Below are 17,751 nucleotides of genomic sequence, written 5' to 3'. Positions count from 1 at the left end.
AGGAGAATCCCATTGCCTCCCCATTATCCTGGTTATTCTACGAGGAACGAGGCTATTAGTATTGTCTTATCTGGTTTGCTGGACAAGTTGCACTGCTACCTTACAAACCGTTTCCAAGTTGCGTGGCATACTCCTCATTTACCTATTTACGACGGCCTACCACGCACTACCCGGCTTATCTACAGTCGTCAAACAAAGTGATAGTCAACATTAGCGGGCATCGATGGGCGTTGTAAATTGTGAATGCTCTCACGAAAGTCTGTGATATACATTACCTGCACATGATCTTTTTATTTCTTTTCATCCGATGTGAGTGAAGGAATGTAGCGATACAAGAAATGACTGGGGTCATTAATTGTAGGCAGTACTTACGTCATATTTGAAAGAAAAATCGGAATTTTTCCTCAACCTGAGTTTTTCGACACGTTTTTGAAGCACAGCTGGTCCGTCTTTGGACCGTGGATTTCCCCTTCCATAAAACCTTTCAGAAAACGGTACCTCTGGTACGTGCCTTGGTACCGGCGTACCAACACATTAACAAGGGTGAAGAAAGGGTGTTGGGGGGCAAAAGATCACCTACACATGATAAAAGTGTTTACAATTCCTGCATTCCAACGTTGGAACTGGCGGTGCCCGCGAGCAACAAATAATGTCGCTGCTTGAAACGTGTGCTTTGCTTAAAGACACAAGTGGCCTCATAATAAGTAAATGGAAAGAGGCAATTGTTGGGCCCACTGTCCCCACCCGTCTCACTCCTGGTCTAGCTTCTGGCTTGACGTAACCTTGACACGACAGAGTATATACCGCCTTTGATATCTTTATTGATTACCATCCTCCCCTTTTCTGCACTGCAGCTATATCTTCCAAAATGTCGTGGCTAATAGATTTTATAACATACTTTCCTCCTTTTTCCACACATGTGTCCTGGACATGAACGGAAAGGCGGCAATTTCAGCAGAATTTCCTCCCAAAGTTGGCGATTAGCGTTTCTGTAGATGAGCGTTTTCCCATGGCTAGCGTTTTTCTTGGAAGGCTGTGATCACATGTCGAAATTTCCGCAGTGATATCAAAAATTCCAGGGAGCTATGAAGAATCGTTTAGAAAATGATATGGGACATTGCAAATAATATGGAGTTGAAAGTGGACGCTCGTCAACCTTATCGTAAGCAATCAGTTGTAACTTGCTATCAGAGATCAAAGATCAACTTCAAAATTGCTCAATTAATTCCGCCTGTCAGGACCGGTAAGACCCTTACGTCCCAGCCCGGTCTCTTAGCCGCTGCCACTCTGGCGATACGGCGGCCGGGCCCTGTTCGTGGCCCCTGTTCGATCTGTAGGTCATGAATAGCATAAATCATACAATAGTGTTCTCCGTGATGCGATAGGCCCTGTGACCTGGGCATCATCATCACCATCGAACACCGGGTCAGTGCTGACGCAAAAGGATGTCTTATCGCTGCAGGGGTCCAATAAATGACGCATTGACCCCAGTTCGGCTTATCAGAGCCCTTGCCGAACCATGGCGGAGAGCATCTCGTTCAGTGCTATGGTCCTGGGTCCCTGTTAGGCATTCTGGACCACTGACCACCATCGAGGCTTCATTGTTTCAGGACCCCGAAAAATGCAACGGGGCGTCCGCGTGAGCTTTGCAGGCTCCCGACCCGCCTCTGTTTGGGAAAAGGGCCCCAGGGTCCATATCGACACGGAGCCGACTATTATATATATATATATATATATATATATATATATATATATGGATTCCCCTTCTGGGGGGAGGACTCCTCTAGACCTAAGTGCCCCTCGCGTGCGCCCCTGATCGTGGTCATTGGAATGAAGTTTCTTGTAAAAACAAAAATGTTTGGCCGGTTGTGATGACCCATAGAAGTTCACATCAATAACAAATATAGATTACCTGACCCGAAATGAAGGTTACAGCGTTTCTTTTACGAAGAAGCCGACCCACAATTTCGTGAAAAGTGAGACATGGCATTCCGGTGCCCCTGGAGTTTCGTGCTCCTCGAAAACTATGGCTTTAAGGTTCCTTTGTGGTACCCCTCGTATGTGCTGTCTGTTGTCAATGAAAAGTATGTAGATACCGGAGTAATGTGCGTCCAGATGCACGGCAAACTCGGTAAAGTATCTAGCTGCCGAAGGGCTGAAAGTTGATGCCGCTTGAAAATCATGTTTTGGCCCTTCGTATGCCCGGTTCAATTAGTTACATCTTGAAAATAAGGCTATGTTGTCCAGAAATGAAGGTGCTAGCGTTGCTTCACGGAATGAACCGATCCCCGATTTTGTCAAGGGAAAAGCATCAAACAATAATGGTCCTGAAATTGGGGCCTCTAAAAAACAACGTTTTGGGGCTGTATGTGGGATCCAAGGAATTCGGTACCGCTGCGAAATGAAGAGAGCCCCAGGAATTGGGCACGCCTAAAAAAATAAAGGTAATGGCGTTCTCAGATAACGATTTTGACGCCAATCAGTCATGACATTCCGGCGCCCGTTCAATGCACAAAAGACCTCATGGATAACATAAGGGGACTACATAGGCGCCTTCCCCAGATCAAACAACGGCACCGACGCCCGGCGTTGCAGTCTCCATACGCCGCGCGACACCGGCCTGTGGCCGTGACACAAAGCGATAGCCAATAAGCAAGCGGAAAAGATGACGAATCATGAGGATGATGGCTGGTGAACTACGCAAGTCGGCATGTATGTTTAATGTAGTGCAAAAGTAAGCTAAACGCAACCTTAATCTGACGAGTGCGGGGGGGGGGCAGTTAGCACTGCTTCCCCCACATTGAAAAGTGTGCGGGGGGCATGGCCTCTCTGCCCCCTCCCTCCCTCCCCCCCCCCCCCCTGTTCCCACACCACTGATTTTGCGTGCTGCAGGCCTCGGTAGCGCAGTAGGCAGCGCGTCAGTCTCATAATCTGAAGGCCGTGAGTTCGATCCTCACCCGGGGCACGTTTTAAGATGCCTAATATCTTGGTGTTCCTCATATGACGTCATTTAGAAAGCCTACAACCACATCGCAACCCATGCCCTACGTAACGCACACCTCATTCAACTGAGACCGTGAAGGTCCTTCACGACGCTCCGCGCCTTGGCGCTTTCTCGCATTTGGCTCAGCTTCTGTTCCAAGACTTCAGTGTCAGGACCACAGCACTGCAGACGAGGATAGGGTAAGACGACACAGTATTGACGTCCTCAACAGTCGTTAGCAGGTTTCGGTAAGAGATTCATTACACTATAGGACAGTTTTTACGGCATATGAACAGTAGCAGCTGTGATATGAATAATCTGCCATAAAAGCTGGCGATTGCTACGTTGTGTATGTCAATCAGCCCACCAAAGCTTTTCCCCACGACCAGTACCAGTACAAAAATTCACAAACAAGCTATGCTCTAATCCGCCATCCGCCACAGCACCCGCGACGAGAATGGCCGGCAGGCGTCAGTTTTCGCGCGTTTCGAGGTATTCTTTAGGTCTGGCTGCCAGGTGCTGTCAGGTAATGCTGTCATCAGAATACGATTCCATGACGCCATCAAGCCATGACGTAATAGGGCGCATTTTTACAAACTTTGGAATTTTGGTGCTTGCGGTCGTTTTTTGAGCCTTGAAAGGCAACCAACAGTTTCAAGTAAGTTGTTCCCATTATATCTGATGCTTTCCTCAATATATTCAAATGTGAAACATTTCCTTTAATATTGGCGTTAAAGGGAATGCAAATGTTGATAGACATTTAGAGGTATTGATATCTATGAAGATATTGACATATTTTTAGATCTCTGAAGATATTGAAACAGGCATCAGCTATCATGCAATAAGCTCACTTGTAGGTATTGGTAAAGCTAACCGGAAAATACTTCTGTAGACAACACCTTTTCTCCGCTAAGTAAATATGCTCCTCGGTACGCCATTGTTTGATAACGTCATGGTACCTTTCACGGCATGGACTGTGGGCTAATTGACGACCGTTATACCTGGAAACCTTGCCCACAAACGTCATATATGAATGGCTCGGCCAGTATCTTGTTCTTGGCCTTGATTACCGCACGGTTTGTGGAATGGCAGGATTTAACCGACGTTGTTATGACGTCGTGAATGCCAAAATGGCCTTCAAACATTCTCCGAAATAGCTGCATTCTGGGGTTCGTGCACACAATTGGGTCATACTACGTCCTTGGAAAGGTTTGGAAGAGAACCTGCGACATATGCAACAAAGTCGTAAGGTGATGGGTGTTGTTAACGGCTTCATGGTCTCACCTAAAGGGAGTGTTCCACATGTGTATGGGGTTTTGAAGTGAAATATTCGCCTGGAAACCTCTCAATGCTGTTACCAATCCTGTCCTTCCGAAGACTTAATTAACCCCTCTAGTTCTTGAGCTACGCGCCGGCGAAAACGGACGCTCGTGTTACTTAGGGGAAGGATAGCGGAAGGATCCCATGTCTGCTGAGTAATATGATTCGAGAACCGGCATAATCCGTGGGTTCCTTAAAACGTGCCACAGTTGAGTATCGAACTCACGGCCTTCGGATTATGAGACTGGCGCTGAGCGTCGCAGCTGTGCTTCGTGGTTTGGATAGTGGAAATTGTTTGCGGCTCCAGCTGTTGCTGTGCAGTGTTTACCGAGATTGAGGGGATTGAGGTATTGCGTTTGATCACAATATGATAACGGACAATACGATCCCCGGGTCCGATTAAGTATTGCATGATTGATATCTTCGCTGTCTTATGACAAATGCCTATTGTCAAACTGGCTATGGAGATTTGATTTCTGTTTACTGCAACAAGGTGTTTGTTCCATGAACAAATTCTGCTTTCTGTTTTGTTGTGAACAAATTGTCTGTTCAAATCGCTGTTCATGCTTATAATGCATGCCATGCATTATGACATGATTATAATGCATGCCATTCTGCATGCTGGCAGTGTTGATTAATATTGTTACATGGACATGGGGCCCGGTACCAGAATGGTGTTTTTTATGTAGCCTACGTACATATGAGAGCAAGCACCAGAAAGCTGCAATGGCTTGAGCATGCGGCAAGAACTAACAACTTAAAGGTTTGAAAAAGCAGTTTATTCTCTCCATAATGGCTCCATAATGTTCCAGGGGGTAAGGCACACAAGAGCTTGTCAAAATTGTTCCTATGAAAATGGTGAGATGAATTAAGATAACTAATTTTTGCATGCCTCCATACCATTGTTTAAAATTATGGTTAGTTATTAAAGGCTTTAAGCAGTGCGAGAGGTTATATTTGGTATTTACAAATGAAATGTTGGCCTGAAAAACTGGTTTGCTAGAGATCTCCATGCCGTTCATGCATTTTTAAGTTGAGGTATTATGCTATCTTCTTAAACCTGACAGACATCCACAATGGTGGGAATGTAGTGACTAGCACTTTGGGGCAAAGTGATGGTTAGCTATTTTTAGCACAAAATCTCACTCGATGCCATTATTTCATGTTGCAGCACCGCAGGAGTTTTGGAAGGGTCCCCAAAAGTGGGCTTTCTCTTCTCATTTTTTCAACTAAACATTTATTCCATATATCAGTGCATACCACATTCAAAACTATATTTCAAAGAAACTTGCAATGCTTGCTTCAGGCTTGCCGTCACTGCTCATGGCAGTCACTGAATGTTGGTTGCTATGATTGTGTGGACATGGAGGAATGAAACAAAAGATTGTGGGCGTGATGAGATGCATGGGAGCAGCCAGCTGACTGTGACTTATGTTGCCTGCTGTTAATACCAGGGGCAGATCTAATATGTTATGGGTTTGGTTTCCATCCAGTATTTGCCTCTCATCCAACATTCGATCCTGGCGATGTCACTGGGTCATGGCAGGTCTCTAGGTATTCATCGCACACCTAGCTCAACAGTCATATTATTTGTTTTGGTTGCTCTCAGCAGCCAAAGCCACCTTGCCAAACAATGGCTTTTGTTCCACCTGGCTCTATGGTGAGCTGAAGAGTTTGACCATCACATGGCAATCACTTCCTTTGATGACAGCACTGCAATGAAACAGGTATGTACTGTTCCCACACAATGACTACTGGACAGGCTGCAGTGGATTCTATCCATTTTTGTTTGGGTTGGGAATTCACCCTGTATTTGACATGATTCATGTGGTGCTCAGGGCCACACAAATGGGTTCTCAGCAGAATATGACATTTTTTCATGTAACGTGGTCCTTGTTGCATGCAACACCATGGAGTTAATGTCAGATCTTTCGAACAGATAAGGTGGGCCGATGCCGTCGCTACCTCTTCCATGTTTTCGCATTCGCTTGATATGTAAAGACAAGTCGTATCATTAGATGTATTGCATACGATTGCCGCAGTGGCGAAGCGCAAGGCAGCGTTTTCAATCCGTCACAAATGTACGCATACAGCTTGCACTGAGAACGTGGCGTTAGGGCCCTGTACCCGAATGCTTATACAGGCCTAACGAGCATAACATAGCTATCTTCTTAGACTGGCCACCCAGCCAGCACATGGCAGCGACCTGAACTTGGCTTCCGCGGGCCTTGTTCCTCGAAGCTAAGTTCAGGTTCAGCTAAGCCATGGAGGTGGCAGCAAATTTCGAACTACAAGCGCAGCACATCTTACAACATGGTCGGTCAGACAGTCAGTAACATGGCGGTGATATGCATGCACATGTTTGGAAGGCATGACCAACATAACACATGACCAACACACATCACATTAATTATATCACCGACATCACAGCCACATGCAGAATGTCAATATACCTAACACCTGTCGATAGGCTTCAACGTTGGGGCCATATTCGGAATGTTAACAGCAGACAGCCGGGCTTCCATGCTGACCAGACGCAATCCTTGCGGAATAGACGAATGGGAAAGCTGAACTACGGCCCAGCCCAGGACGTACCACACAGGGATAGTACGCTCGGCCATCCGTTCAACCTGATAAGCTTCCCCATTTCATGTCATGTGACTTCTATTGGCGCCACGGAAATCATGTGAGCTGAATGCCTTTCATTTTTTTAAGCATCTGAGCGTCTCCTGTCTTGCACACAGTACCCATGCAGCACAGCCCATTCGGCGGAAAGCCCTGTGGCCGACACGATCAGCGCCATCTCCGGCAACCATGACGGAACCACTTGACGTTCAACGTTATGCAACCCCGGAATGACATTCCATTGTCATATATATGACCTCGGCGCCCAACTGGAACAACTTATGCATGAAAAAGATCCACATGGTCACAGGAAAATTAAACTCTCGTACCGATCAGTGAAGGGTAGTTAGCACGACAGAAAAAAGGCCAACTTCAGAGTAGTACGGGGTAGCATCATAAGGTCAGTCTTGTTTAGTTTATCTGCGAATGACCTTTCACGCCATCTTCTGTCCAAGTGTGAAATTATATCCATAGGTGTGGTTTGGGTGCCCCACATAGCACGCGGCCCGCATGAGACAGTTCGGCTGGCTTATGTTTAAAAGGCAAATGCGTTTGGGTCAAATCACTCTCCCGATAGGTGAGTGATTTAAACGGATCACCGCGACCGAATCTCTGTCCATTTTGTAATGGTAAAGACCTGGCTCTTTCAGATTCAGAAGTTCAGATTTAGGGAAGGCTCCAGAGTAAGAGAGGTTATGCCGTAACCCTCCCTTCTGTTATCCATGGGGTATTTTGTGCATCGAACGGACGCCGAAATGTCATGACTGGTTGGCGTCAAAATCGTTATCTGAGAACGCCATAACCTTTATTCTTTTAGAGGTGACCAATTCCTGGGGCTCTTCATTTTGCAGCGGTACCGAATTCCCTGGACCCCACATACAGCCCCAAAACGTTGTTTTTTTGGAGGCACCAATTTCAGGACCACCATTGTTTGACGCTTTTCCCCTGACAAAATCGTGGATCGGTTCATTCCTTGAGCACCAGCACCTTCATTTCCGGACAACACAGCCTTATTTTCAAGATGTAACGAATTGAACCGGGCGTACGAAGGGCCAAAACATGATTTTCAAGGGCATCAAGTTTCTAGGTACTTTCCCGAGTTTGCCGTGCATCTGGACACGCATTGTTTCGGTATCTACATACTTTTCATTGACAACAGACACCACATATGAGGGGCACCACAAAGGAACCATAAAGCCATAGTTTTCGAGGAGCACGAAACTCCAGGGGCACCGCAATGTCATCTCTCACCTTTCACGAAATTCTGGGTCGGCTTCTTGGCAAAAGAAACGCTGCAACCTTCATTTCGGGTCAGGCAATCTATATTTGTAAGTGACGTGAACTTCTATGGGTCATCACAAACGGCCCTAAATTTTGTTTTTTACAAGAAACATTCCAATGACCACAATCAGGGGCGCACGCGAGGGGCACTTAGGTCCAGAGGAGTCCCCCCAGAGGGGTGGGACCCCTGGTCCGCGACCAGGGTCGATTGAACGGCCCGAAAGCCAGGTCGGTAATGATATTAAGGGATCCCAGCCGCAAGGTTGGGCTCTCAGATGCCAATCAGAAGGACGCTTGGGCTGATCGAGGGCCTCCTGGAGCAATGAGGTCCTGAATGCCAGTCACAGACCACCAATGCCGAATAGTCGGCTCCGTGTCGATATAGACCCTGGGGCCCTTTTCCCAAACAGAGGCGGGTCGGGAGCCTGCAAAGCTCACGCGGACGCCCCGTTGCATTATTCGGGGTCCTGAAACAATGAAGCCTCGATGCTGGTCAGTGGTCCAGAATGCCTAACAGGGACCCAGGACCATAGCACTGAACGAGATGCTCTCCGCCATGGCTCGGCAAGGGCTCCGATAAGCCGAACTGAGGTCACTGCGTCACTTACTGGACCCCTGCAGCGATAAGACACCCTTTTGCGTCAGCACTGATCCGGTGTTCGATGATGATGATGCCCAGGTCACAGGGCCTATCGCATCACGGAGAGCACTATTGTATGATTTATACTTTTAATGGCCTCCAGATCGAACAGGGGCCACGAACAGAGCCCGGCCGCCGTACGCCAGAGTGGCAGCGGCTAAGAGTCCGGGCTGGGACGGAAGGGTCCCACCGGTCCTGACAAGGCAGAAACAATTGAGCAATTTTGAAGTTAATCTTTGAACTGATAACAAGTTACAGCTGATTTCCTCCGATAGGTTGACGAGCGTCCACTTTCAACTCCATATTATTTTCAATGTCTCATATCATTTTTCGTTTAAGGGTATATTACACATTTATGTGATTTTTATAGGGTTTCAAATGAAAGTCCGCTTAAGACGTTTCAGTGCCGTTCACAATCCTGCCCTTCTTTGGACCTAAGACCCCCTAATTTCTGAGCCACACCCCTGCGAAGATAGAGAAAGGCAAATCGGGGAGAAATTTTAGTCCCCTTGGCATCCATGACATCATAATAACGTCATCTCAATCCTGCCTTTCCACAAACCATGTGGCGATCAAGGCCAACACAAATACAATTCCCGAGAAGTTCATGTCTGGCCTTCGTGAGCGCAATTTCCAGATACAACGGCCGTCAATTGTCACTCAATCAATATTAAGCAAGGTACGATAACGTGATCAAACCATGACGCATTGAGGGGCACAACAGAAAGTTGTGCTGTATAGCGCAGTCTCTTCCGGCCAGATAGCATACCAACAGTTTTGTAGGCTTCTTTCATCATACATGATACTTGCTTCAATATCTTCAAGTGTGAAGCATTCTCTTAAATGTGAAACAAATATTAAGAGTGTGAACATCATCCCGCCAACACGTTGTATAGCCAATGTAAATTATCGACCCCGTTTCGATCTACTAGATATGCAATCCGCGGGTCCTATATCCTCATTATTTTTGTAGAACCCCGGGAAATCCAGTCTCGCCTCGACTGGGTCGGATAACAAGGGGCCGAATGGGTCATGTAAAGCAAGAGGCGTCCGCGTTCCCGTACCATGCAGTCAATACAGAGTGATTTCGAATTGAAATGTACCAAACCCAGCGAATTAGCTGGACAGGGGGTGGTGGAACTTCCACCAGTAAAGCCCGTCGTTAATCGTAGTGCATCGCCTCTACCGAGACTGGTTGTACCCCTGGCCTCGTTGCTTGTGCAGTCCGCGCACTCAGAGGCCGAGGGGAAGGGCTCTTTTTTAGACTCGGTTCCCTACGTTAGCATCGCGCATGGCTCCTGGAGGGAACCTTTTTGTGACCTTTTTGTCTTCATCGTACCAATGTCCATGTCAATTTTGAACAAAACCGGCGGGTAATTGCCGCCCACAGTCGCAAAGGCTGCGACGAATGACCCACTTCAGTATCTTGTAAGCACATAGATCGAACCTTTTAAATGAACGGATGATAGAGATTAGAACTCGCGCTAAGCAGTGCTTGTTGCGTGAGCCCTGACCCTTGCCATCTTATCGTGAAATTCCTAGCCAACGGCAAAATATGGTGGCGAAAGTTCAAGGTACGGGAATCTGAAGCCGCAAAGAAATAACAGTCAAGTGCTGTGATGAATCGTTGATAGTGAAATTTTTAATTTAAATAATTCAAATCAGTTTGTTTACTCAGACGTTGTTCATGGAGCAGTGCTACTAGTACTACACACAGCCAACAGACTATATGGCGGATGGTCCTAAGCCTTTACACGGTACTTCCAAGACTGCTTAGCGGTTAGCGGGCAAGCTTGCGGCGCAATCACTCAAAGTGTGGAACGAAAACAGAAGTGTCTAAAAAAAACTACGACTGGTTGAACCACTGGTCGTAAGACCTATTAGGGTTCGCCGCTGGACAGTGAATTTTGTTTTTGCGGGACCCTTTCCCACCCGCCCATGTCCGGAGTCGCGGGAGAATTGGGCCCCGCACTGAGAGCATTTATTTATTGTGCTGGTTCTCATGCAACCACGTTTGGCCGGCGTCAGCCCCGGTGATGGCGACCGCCGGTGAGTAGTGGCCGGGCGACGCGGTCCTCGCCCAACTGTAATTGCGGGCAAGCTAAACTGGTGCGCCTGCCGATGGACGTTTACCACCCGCAGCTCCAGCGGCGGGGCGGGAGGCGGCAGGGCCGCGGCAGCAACAGGCCGAGCAGGCGGCAGCTGCACCCCCTGCAACAGCGACTTGCGCTCCAGGGCTTTCGCCCGGGCGTTGTACCTGGAGAAACCACAGATTGTCCGTGAACGTGGGCATCGTGCATGAAATAATTACTTATGGTCTACAGTGGGTGATTGTCCGACGCCTGCTCGGATTGCAATAGGTTTAGACAGTTATGTCGGTGTGCCGCATGGGCGCAAGACGGTTCATTAGCGGCTTTGGTGGCAAGGATGCACGAGCACCGATAAGCATTGCCATCTGGCCATCCATTTGAGAATGTAGCGAACAGGATTAGCTGCGGTTGCATACGCAGGTCTGCGGAATTGGTAGCAATTGTGTATGCAACCCCGCAACTACTGAAATGTTTCATTATTTGAATACTGACCACGACGCCAGCGTGTGCTGGTTCAGATGTGCGAGCACGATGCCCGTGTGGGCTTCCACCGCTGGATGTTGTATGAGGGCTTCTCGGAGCTCGGCCAGGTGGCCCAACACCATCCTCCAGCGCGGCACAACAACGACGCCCACACGCCGCGGGTTTCGGTAGCGGCGGCATAAGTCCTCAACGAGGCGCTCGCTAAGCCGGTTGATATTTGGCTGTTGGGCTGGAACAGCCCCGCTCTTAAGCGAGACACCGTGGAATGGAGCAACAGACATGAACAGCGCACAACTGATGCCCTGCTTTTCGCCATGTTCCACATTGAGCAATAGGACAAAATGTACGATAGCAATCCATCTTCTAGCGGCGTGCGCCACTCGCATGACACTGTTACTACATCCATTATCGGAGTAATAAGGGGGGGGGGGAAGAAATGTCCCTTCAATGAGCTAGAGGGATAAGGACGCTCAGAACTTATCTGAACTTCGGCGTACGATTTTATCGGGATGGAGCAAAAGGAAATCGGAAAACCGTTTTCTTACGTTCTGCACGGTCAAAACTAGTTGCCTGCGTTTTTTCAAATCATTTCGGTGATCGCCTCAACAGAAACAATAAGCGGATCATGACAGTCATATAACACGACATTACTGACCGCCGCACGGTGTCGGTGCCGGGCACGGCACAAGATTTGTGCTTCGACAGTTGGAAGCGGCCGGTGGTAAGCCGGTCCTGGTGGCGTGGGGAGGCGGCCACCCTCGCCTTGTCGCCGTCGGACAGACAGCTCCACAGATGGATGATATCAGCTGCCTCTCGGTCGGTGATATATCCGCGGAAGCGGGGTAGCTCCGCCAGGCACGCGGCGAGCCGGTACACCTCCGCGTACCCGGGCTGTCCGTCAGGACCGGTAACAGATTCCTAGAACACAAAATAGATTCAACAATATGCTACCTGCCCTTATTCGAAACCGGCCAGAACTAAAACACTGATGACTCGCTCCAAACAGACCAATGTCAAGGCGCGGCCAACTGAAAAGTTGAGAAACTCGGTGCCTGTGACAGCTAGCGAAGGTACGTACACATATGACACAGTGAAACATGTTGATTATCTGAAGGTACATCGTATCCGCGCAGCAAGTGGTGCCATCCCAACTTGCACCACCCTCGCGGCGGAGGCAGGCGGCTCCGGCTGCGGGTTGGGGGCCGTTACACAATACACCCGAGGCGGGTGGCAGCGGCGGAGGCAGACGGCTCCGGCCGCGGGGCCGGCTGGGGCGCGGCAGCTCCGCCAGCACACCGTCCTGCCAACCAGTGAACAGTTATCGACATGGACACGATTGAACGTACGAGCTTACATCCATGCCAGATCTAACCGTGGCGTTCCGAAATGATGCTCCGCTACAAAGAACTGACGCAGCAAATCACGTCCGTTGGACCTGTTTCGCCACCAGCAAAACATGGCTGATGCATGTGTGAAATTAATCAAATCAATTATCCAATGCACAAGACTGAAGTGTTTCATATGCCTGCAATGGTTTTCACCACTGTACACACGGGATAAAAAAATACTTACCTCAGGCAGCCATTCAGCTTTCCAGTCACGCGACATGGGAAAACGGGTTCCAACATCCCAGTCGACGACGGTACGCATCGGCTCCTGTTCCAGGCCTCCGTGCTGAAACCGTTCACGTGAAAGCTACCGACCTGCACTGATATTGCTCAATCGGTTCGAGGACACAACATGCGCCGAGTGCGTGGATTCCATGGAACGGTCGACATCGCACGCCGTTTTACGGGGATAACTGGGTATTGCATATGAAGCCCACGTGCACGGCTTTATACACTAAAATGCATTTATTTATCATCCACGATCCCAAATATTTTACGGCACATGCGTCCCAAATTTCACTGGCATCTCTGAGCAACTTGTTCACGAACGCTTTCAGCATTACCCCTCTTGTTGTACAGAATCACCCTGCTCCATATCAGAGATCTTCAAATGGTCACTAATCGATGATTGATAACAAACAATGTCATGACATCAGGTTTCGAATTCTTCCGCAAATCTTTGGGTTGTATCTGTATGCACTGGAGAGTGCTCTTAATATACCGTGCGCGGAAGAAGATCGCGGTGAGGCGTCCGTGTTCCAGAATGTTTCAAATTTTACAGAATTATTCAAAATCCACGATTTTTGGGACGGTTTTTCCACGATGACCTATTTCAATAATTTTAGTGTCATTTCAGATTTTCCTGACATCATCTGACTTCCCTTTTGTCTTTTGTGGTCGTGGTCATGACGAGTTGTATATAATTAAACAGGGCTGTTGCCAAGTTATGAGCTAAGCAAAAGTGAAGATAAACTGGAGACATCATAGCTTACCTGTGCAGCTGGTGATGCTGCCACAGCTACACCAGCACTCGCGGCGGAGGGCAGACGGCTCCGGCTGCGGGTGGGGAGTGTCGCAAACCGAGCGGGTGGCAGCAGCGGGAGGCAGGCGGCTCCGCCCGCGGGGTGGAGGCCGTCACACCCGAGCGGATGGCAGCGACGGAGGCAGGCGCTCCGGCCGCGGGATCGGGGGGGCCGTCACACACCCGAGCGGGTGCCAGCGGCGGAGGCAACGGCTTCGGTCGCAGGGCCGGCTGGGGCGCGGCAGCTCCGGCCAGCACACCGACCTGGCAACAAGTGCGTCGTGAACGGTCATCAACAGATCTAAGAACTGTAGAGACCGCTGGTCCACGGCTGCCCGCAACACACTACTCCGAAATCAAACTCCTGCGACTTCCTTGTCCGGCACCCTCGAGTACTTGATCTGAAGTTTAAAATTTCATGTGTTCACCAGCTCATTCGTAAATATCTTACACTTCTCAAAGTGTAATGTAAGTGTAATATCTTACACTTATTCAAATGTGAAACATTTCCTTTAATATCGGCGTTAAAGGGAATGCAAATGTTGATAGACATTTGGAGGTATTTAAATCTATGAAGATATTGACATATTTGTAGATATCTGAGGATATTGGAACAGGCATCAGCTATCATGCAATAAGCTCACTTGTAGGTATTGGTATAGCTAAGCGGAAAAGACTTCCGTAGACAACACATTTTCTCCGCTAAGTAAATATCCTCCTCGATACGCCATTGTTTGATTACTTCGTTGTGCCTTCCACAGCATGGACTGTGGGCTATTTGACGGCCGTTATACTTGGAAATCCTGTTCACAAACGTCATATATGAATGGCTCGGCCATCATATTGTTATTGGCCTTGATTGCCGTACGGTTTGTGGAATGGCAGGATTTAACCCACGTTATTATGACGTCGTGAATGCCAAAGTGGCCTTCAAACATTCTCCGAAATAGTCTTCCCTTGTTTGCGGGGGATTAGCGAAGGAAACAGGGTGGTTTTCGGTACGGAACTTAATCCCGTAATTTCCGATAATTTTGTGGTGCCAACTCAGTGGACTTGGAATAATTTTTCATTTTTGGCGGGCGAGCTGAACCGATACTCCTGAAATTCAGTGTTTCGAACACAGCGACGAAATGCCAGCGATATGGCAGCTTTTCTGCCAAGAAGTTCCCGACCCGAATATCCACATACCGTCGTGTCCGACTCAGGCCTTCCTTGCAACTGGTTGGGCCGCAAGCTGGGGTTCGTGCACACAATTGAGTCATACCACGTTCTTGGAAAGTCTTGGAAGAGAAGCTGCGACATATGTAACAAAATCGTAGGGTGATGGGTGTCGCTACCTGCTTCATGGTCTCACTTAAAGGGAGTGTTCCACATGTTTATAGGGTTTCAAGTGAAATATCCACCTGGAAACCTCTCAATGCTGCCAATTTTCTCTCAATTTCAAATTTTCCTCTAGCTCTTGAGCTACACGCGAGCAAAAACGGACGCTCATGTTACTTGGGGATTGGTAGCGGAAGTATCCCATGCCTGCTGAATGATATGGTTCGAGAACCGGTATAATCCGTGGGTGCCTTAAAACGTGCCCCGGGTGAGGATCGAACTCACGGCCTTCAGATTATGAGACTGACGCGCTGCCTACTGCGCTACCGAGGCGTGGGCCCGACGGAAGGGGTGATTAAACGAACGCCGCACCCCTCCACAATTAAGGGGTGATCAGGTTCTTATTGTAAGGGGGATGGCGATGTAAGGGTGCAAGGTCTCCCCAAAGTTTCGTAGACAGACAGCTTATGCTCAGCACGCACCCGCGTGTTCAGCTTAACACGACGAGTGCGCGTATGTGTTTGTATGTGGGAAAGGAGGGAATCAATTTGACCACTTCTTAAGATATCACAAACTAAGAGAGCTAGAGACCGTACATGAAATCATTTGTTTACGTTTTTAAATCTCTGGGTCGTGACAGTCGGCCCAAACAATGTCAAAGTAGAATTGGAGTTCAAAGTCCGAGACCTTGTCACCAGGCCAGTTTCAGGCTGGATACTTCTTTTAAACTCAAGGTCCTCGGGATTATACCAGGACAGTAACTATTTGACCTTTAAAAGATCAAAATAACCAAGTCTTTGGGATTATCGTGATCTTTCAAGTTTAGGTCGGTTTTGAGAACTACGATAGTTGGCGCATTGCTTAAGCAAAATGCTGATGGAAGTAATTTTAGGTACGTGACCTCCCTTGGTCTTAAAAGAATCAACATGACAAGCTTATTGACGTATTTGTGATCAAGTAGCTCAAAATTAGCGCCAAATTCTGTCCTATCAAATAATTTTTCCAATACAAAACTTGTTTGGTTTCGGCCTGACCTTTATACCTCATGTAAGGTCACGGGAATAGGTTGTAATCCTTATGAAATTGCATTAATATTTGGTAATCCATTCCAAACTTGCATGACATCGTTTAACACTCCGTTGTTGCATCAGGTCGAAAGATTTCTTCAGAAGAGCCTTTCCTGACAACCATGTAGCCCATACTTTGATATGATTGAGCCCAGCGAACTTAAGAGCTATACCATTTATTTACACCAAAAGAGCGGCTCTTCAGTTTATAAGACGCTTCAAAGTAATGTGCCACTGCGCAGCACCGTCCGGAAGTTTTTTTTCGAAACACCCTCCGGGGTCACACAAACACTCATTCGCGCGCATGTTACCCACTGTGTCAGGCAGGACGGACCAACTGTGCCCCTTCCCTCTCGAACAATTCTTTTTTTCTCTCTTTTTGCGGTCGCTTCTAAACAATTCTGCACAGCTCCCTGGAATTTGTGATTTCACTACGGAAATTTCGACATGTGATCATAACCTTTCACGAAAAACGCTAATCAGAGGAGAAACGCTCATCTACAGAAACGCTCACCACCAACTTTGGGAGGTAATTCTGCTGAAATTGCCGCCTTCCCGTTCATGTTCAGGACACATGTGTGGATATAGGAGTAAAGTATATAATAAAATATATTAGCCACGACATTTTGAAAGATGTAGTTGCAGTGCAGAAAAGGGGAGGACGGTAATCAATAAAGATATCAAAGGCGGTATATACTCTGTCGTGTCAAGGTTACGTCAAGCCAGAAGCTAGACCAGGAGTGAGACGAGTGGGGACAGTGGATCCAACAATTGCCTCTTTCCATTTACTTATTATGAGGCCAGTTGTGTCTTTAGCAAAGCACACATTTCAAGCAGGAACATTATTTGTTGCTCGCGGGCACTGCCAGTTCCAAAGTTGAAATGCAGGAATTGTGAACACTTCTGTCATGTGTAGGTGATCTTTTGCCCTTTCTTCACCCTTGTTAATGTGTTGGTACGCCGGTGCCAAGGTACGTACCAGAGGTACCGTTTTCTGAAAGGTTTTATCGAAGGTGAAATCCAACGTCCAATGGCAGACCAGCTGTCCTTCAAAAACGTGTCGAAAAATTCAGGTTCAGGAAAAATTCCCATTTTTCTCTCAAAGATAAATTAAGTACTGCCTATAATTAATGACGCCAGTCATTTCTTGTATCGCTACATTCCTTCACTCACACCGGATGAAATAAATAAAAGATGATGTGCAGGTAATGTGCATCGCAGACTTTCGCGAGAGCATTCACAATTTACAACGCCCATCGATGTCCGCTAATGTTGACTATCACTTAGCTTGACGACTGCAGATAAGCCGGGTAGTGGGTGGTAGGCCGTCGTAAATAGGTAAATCAAGAGTATGCCATGCAACTTGAAAACGGTTTGTAAGGTAGCAGAGCAATTTGTCTAGCATACCAGGTAAGACAATACTAATAGCCTTGTTCCTCGTAGAATAACCAGGATAATAGGGAGGTAGATGGATTCTCCTGCGGGATTTTTCTTAGAGTCCTTATTCAAAGTTCATCTATGTATCTATCTATC

The 17,751-nt window shown here is 47.7% G+C and overlaps 2 non-coding genes across 2 annotated transcripts; one reads left to right on the top strand and one right to left on the bottom strand.

Annotated features, from left to right (window-relative positions):
• Positions 1–2,892: 2,892 nt before the first annotated feature.
• Positions 2,893–2,965, top strand: TRNAM-CAU (transfer RNA methionine (anticodon CAU)). The gene has a single exon. It is a non-coding gene; the product is annotated as a tRNA-Met (tRNA).
• A 12,446-nt stretch (positions 2,966–15,411) lies between these two features.
• TRNAM-CAU (transfer RNA methionine (anticodon CAU)) lies at positions 15,412–15,484 on the bottom strand. The gene has a single exon. It is a non-coding gene; the product is annotated as a tRNA-Met (tRNA).
• Between the last annotated feature and the right edge of the window lie 2,267 nt (positions 15,485–17,751).

The sequence above is a fragment of the Pollicipes pollicipes genome, unplaced genomic scaffold (genome assembly GCF_011947565.3).
Source record: "Pollicipes pollicipes isolate AB1234 unplaced genomic scaffold, Ppol_2.1 Scaffold_1404;HRSCAF=1644_pilon_pilon_pilon, whole genome shotgun sequence".
Classification (NCBI taxonomy): Eukaryota; Metazoa; Arthropoda; class Thecostraca; order Pollicipedomorpha; family Pollicipedidae; genus Pollicipes; species Pollicipes pollicipes.
Note: the sequence above shows the minus strand (reverse complement) of the source record. Positions and strands in the feature narration are given on the sequence as shown.